The following is a 6,018-nucleotide window of genomic DNA, read 5'->3' on the forward strand; positions in this document are numbered from 1 at the left end:
AACCCCCGCCAGGACAACAAGAACCCCAACCAGGACAACGAGAACCCCTGCCAGGACAGCGAGAACCCCAACCAGGACAACGAGAACCCCAACCAGGACAACGAGAACCCCTGCCAGGACAGCGAGAACCCCAACCAGGACAACGAGAACCCCAACCAGGACAACGAGAACCCCTGCCAGGACAGCGAGAACCCCAACCAGGACAACGAGAACCCCCGCCAGGACAACTAGAACCCCAACCAGGACAATGAGAACCCCCGTCAGGACAACAAGAATCCCCACCAGGACAGCGAGAACCCAAACCAGTTTAACTGTTTAAACGACCTTCAGCAAAGTGAGTTCTGCAGTTCATTATTAATAAGTTTTAAATTAAACGTCTGTAGGTGCTTTAACAGTCAGAATCTTTTTTTCAGGTTGCATTACTGCTGAACTCTTTACTGCAGGTTGTGTTACTGCATGAACAGCGAGCAGGTTTGAGGTTAACTGGGACTTCAGGGCGAATTCTCTCTAAAGAATCTAACAGATCTGCAGCTCTTTCAATCTGACATCTGCTGAAAGAATGTAAAAACACATTTTTTTATATGATGACTCAGTGTAGGGTCACTGTGAGGTCAGACGCTGCCGATGGCGTGGAGTCACGTGACCACCTTCACTGACAGATACAAACCGACTCCGACATGTCAGCCTGTGTGTGTTTTACCTGACGTTTCTCCTGACGACCTCAGATCTGCTGAATTTAAATACGTCTGTTCTTGAACCTGTTTAAAGGACGACTTCCCAGTGTTCCCAGTGTTTCCAGTGTGTTAAACCAGCAGTCAGGTGTCTGTAATCATTCCTCCTGTTCATACTGGATATTAAAGATCCTTCAAATGTGCTTTCAATGGAAGTGATGGAGGCCAAAATCCACAGTGTGTCCACACAGTCATTTAAAAGTCTGTGTGAAGCTTCTATTCAGCGTCAGCTGTCTGAGTTAGTCATATCAAGTGGATATCTGACACATTTACAGTCTTTTTAGCATCAAATTCCCTCTTTGTGTTTCCTCGGACAGTGTTTCCCTGTTGAGCTGCAGGTGGAAGTATAGTAACAAAAAGAGGAACTTTGGCACTAAAAAGACTGTAACGTTGAAAGATATCTACTTGATTTGACTCATTTGGACGCTGAAGCTTCATATTAGCTTCAGACTGTGGATTTTGTCCTCCATCACTTCCATTGTAAGGTCATTATGAAGGGATCTTCTAATGGTCAGTATGAACAGGAGGAATGATTACAGCAAGAAACACAGCTTTAATGTTCATTTGATGACTGACTGTTGGTTTAATGACACGCTTGATAAACTGTGAACTTGTACTTTAATCGTCCACATGCTCGTTCTGTTTTTATGATTTTATCCAAATGTTATTTATTTTATTCCAACATCTAGTATTTAGTATACTTAAGAATAAAACCCCTTCTAGAGAGTTACAGAAATAAAAGTATAGATGCAAACATCCATGAAGTCAGACAAACATTGATGCCATTGATGTCCGGGGTGCGGACACCCTCTCTATGTTTAAGAGTAGGCTTCAAACTTTCCTTTTTGATAAAGCTTATAGTTAGGGCCGACCAGGCTCGCCTTGGATCAGCCCTTAGTTATGCTGCTATAGGCCTAGACTGCTGGGGGACTTCCCATGATGCACTGAGGTCCTCTCTCCTCCTCCTCCTCTCCATCTGTATGCATTCATGTAACATCAATGCATGTCACTAACTTTGCTTCTTCCCCAGAGTTTTTTTGTGCTTTCTCATCTCACAGGAAACCCTGGGTTCTGGGCCGAGCCTTCGCGGTCCTGTTGGCGTCCTTCCCTGACTTCTGCTGTGTCATTGTTGTTATGATTGTTGTTATGATTGTTGTTATGATTGTTGCTATCCTGTCCCCCCCCCCTCTTTCTTTCTCTTTCTCAACCCAACCGGTCAAAGCAGATGGCCGCCCACGGTTCTCAGCCTTTAAGTGTTTCTGCTGACTGGTTTACGGTAGATTGTAGACTCAGTAATACTGTTGTTTCCCTTGTAAAGTGTCAGATCTCAGAAATGAACAAAGGTTTCATGCTGTTCCATAGTGAAAGAAAGATAGTTAGTAGTAGAATTTATATATTTCAGAAAGTCAAACAGCTCCTCCGTCTCCTCCACAGACATCGTTAATACTCTGTATAACTGATTTATTCTTATAATGTTTAAAGTTTTGTGACTTTATAGATCAGATTCCTGTTTTTCATAGTTTCTTTATTGTCGTTGGATTATATTTCAGCTCTGATGTTGACAAAGATAACTTTCTGTTATATTACAGTTCAAACAACGTTAACCTCTGGTTTCATCACCTTCATCAGAAACAACCACAGACGATATGAAGAAACTTTCAGCCAAACTTCTTGATATGAAGTCATGATGTTCTTGTTCTTTATGTTGCTGTTAGTGCAGCAAACATCAGTCTGTATATAAACACTGTTACGCCCTCTCTGCCCAGTCTGCCCAGTCTGCCCAGTCTGCTGTCTGTTGTTCCTGCAGGTACTGGAGGTGAGTGAGGCAGCATCAGGAACACCTGGAGCTCTGGGTGCCTCTTCAAAAACCCTTTGTAGTGCAGTTGCTGGTCTCCTCCCTGAGACTCCTTTTGGCTTTTGGGTTGATATTTGACTTGTTTTTTTGCACCATACATCACTACATTCACACACTGTTCCAGTCATGCACTCACCTACACGACTGACCTCACTGACTACACACGCCATCGTTAGGTCGGGTTCTAGGTTACTTTCTTTTATTTAAATAAATTGGTTATTAATTGGCTGTGTTGTGTGCGTCTCCCTTCTTTGTCATGACTGTGCGGCCTGGTTCGTGACAACACACACACACACACACACACACACACACACACACACATATATATATATAAATAATAAAACAACGAAACAAAGTGTGAGAAGAATCATTATTTTTATTATATTTGTTGTTATTGCTCAGACAGAAACGTTCCGTCAGTTACAAGAAAATAATCTACAAGTTATTTTCTAACTTTTCCTTCAATAAAAGACTCAGTGAGACGTTAAATACACAAACAACAAATCAACAAGTTCATGAACATATTGATCACCTGGACGGCCCTCTGATGATGCGTCTGAGGACAGAAACATTCAAACATGTTTAAGGCACTTCAGAGCACGTATGTTACTATGATACACGTGTTTATTCAAACATACATTCATTAAACTGCAGGAAGCCGCTCGACGTCTGCTGAAATATTTCAGTTTGATTTCTTCTGTTGGAGCAAAATAATGATTGATTCTGGTCCCTGCAGCTGTGATTGGTCTGTAAAAGCTCTGTGACACGTATGTGACATTATGACACATGTACTGTTACATACATGTCACATACGTGTCATAATGTCACATACATGTCACATACGTGTCACATACGTGTCACATACGTGTCATAATGTCACATACATGTCACATACATGTCACATACGTGTCACATACATGTCACATACATGTCACATACGTGTCATAATGTCACATACATGTCACATACGTGTTACATACATGTCACATACGTGTCATAATGTCACATACATGTTACATACGTGTCACATACGTGTCACATACGTGTTACATACGTGTCATAATGTCACATACGTGTCATAATGTCACATACGTGTCACATACGTGTCATAATGTCACATACATGTCACATACATGTCACATACGTGTCACATACGTGTCACATACGTGTCACATACATGTCACATACGTGTCATAATGTCACATACATGTCACATACGTGTCACATACGTGTCATAATGTCACATACATGTCACATACGTGTCATAATGTCACATACGTGTCACATACGTGTCATAATGTCACATACATGTCACATACGTGTCACATACATGTCACATACGTGTCATAATGTCACATACATGTCACATACGTGTCATAATGTCACATACTTGTAACATACGTGTCATAATGTCACATACGTGTCACATACATGTCACATACATGTCACATACATGTCATAATGTCACATACATGTCACATACGTGGCACATACATGTCACATACATATCATAATGTCACATACATGTCACATACGTGTCATAATGTCACATACATGTCACATACATGTCACATACATGTCACATACATGTCATAATGTCACATACATGTCACATACGTGTCACATACATGTCACATACATATCATAATGTCACATACATGTCACATACGTGTCATAATGTCACATACATGTTACATACGTGTCACATACGTGTCACATACGTGTTACATACGTGTCATAATGTCACATACATGTCACATACGTGTCATATACGTGTGACACATATGTGACATTATGACACATATGTATGTATGTAACACGTATGCAACACATATGTAACATGTATGTGACACTTCTGTGACACACGTGACATTATGACACATGTAACACATATGTGACACGTATGTGACATTATGACACGTATCTAACACGTATGTGACACGTATGTGACATTATGACACGTATCTAACACGTATGTGACACGTATGTGACACGTATGTGACACGTATGTAACATGTATGTGACATTATGACACGTATGTAACATATGTATGTACGTATGTGACCTTTGAACCCTTTGTAATCTCTTACTAATAAAACAGAAACCATCATGATGATGTCATCAGAGGTAGAAGACTGAATCATTGATCTGACCAATCAATCGATCGATCAATATCCTTCATTTGAACATAGAAACAGTCTCGAAGCGTTGAACAGTCAGCAGGTGAATCAGATCAGCTAATCAGCAGACAGCCGATCAGCTGATAGAAACGGACGGTCCTGTTCACTTCCTCCAGGAAACTAAAACTATTGATTTACCTTCAATAATGATTCATTAAAACGTGACGACCCTTCTTCATTTATACCTTAAACAAAAACTTTATTTTATATTCAAAGCTTTTTACATTTAAAGGTTTTATCCCTTAAAATTCTACTGATTGACCCTTTAATAAGAAGATATTATTATTATTATTGGATTATCGGACAGTTTAAGATTTTTAAACTGTAAAACTCATTTCTTTATTCATACCTTAAAATAAAACTATTTTTAATAAGGTGAAACTTCAGAGATGATGTCATGACGTTTGGTGTTTTTCCCTTCTGAATGTCTAATAATCAATAATCACTTTATCTATTAATTAACCAGAATATGAGTCTAGATGTTGATGTTCCTCTAAACAGACTCAGTGAAATTAAATCTTCAGCGTTTGACTGTTTGATGTTTTCTGTCGGATTAATGAACCTTCTGTGTTTTCAGGGAGAAATTTAAACTATTTGGATCTTCAGACTGAAAACCAGAAGAATCCAGAATGTTTTTGAAGAAATGTGTTTGGTGGAATGTTTTTACTACGGTCAGTGAACGCATCGTCGACTGTAAACATTCATTAATGAACTAACGAGGAGCCGGACGCTTAACGACGTCCGTCAGCGCCTCCTACAGGCTGCCTGAAGCTCCGTCTGTTCTTACAGCTAAACATGTTCTTTAATGTGTTGCATGTTAATTACCTATTGATCAACTAACTGATTGATGACTGATCAGGTGTCGGTGTATTGATCTGCCGGAGACACGAGGTCGTCTGTTGTGACTTTACAACTAAACTGATGAACACGATGATCCAACAGAGAGTTTCTTTAAGGCTGAGTGGGCGTCGACTGCTGCTGGCTCCGCCCCCCCATCACACACACACACACACACACACACCCTGAGTTTGGTATCTGACATTCTGTGCTCGGCGCCCTTCTTCTCCTTCTTGTTATTAATATTAATAATAAAATAGTTATTGATGCTGATTAGATTCCACATCATCAGGTCAGATGTGAGAAGTAAACACTGTAACCATGACGACGGAGCGAGTCGTCGTCGTCAACTGATCCTTCAGTTTATCAAAAAAAGAAAAAAAATCTTTAAAAACAAAAATATGTTCTTCTTTCA

Source organism: Thunnus thynnus, chromosome 8 (genome assembly GCF_963924715.1).
Source record: "Thunnus thynnus chromosome 8, fThuThy2.1, whole genome shotgun sequence".
Classification (NCBI taxonomy): Eukaryota; Metazoa; Chordata; class Actinopteri; order Scombriformes; family Scombridae; genus Thunnus; species Thunnus thynnus.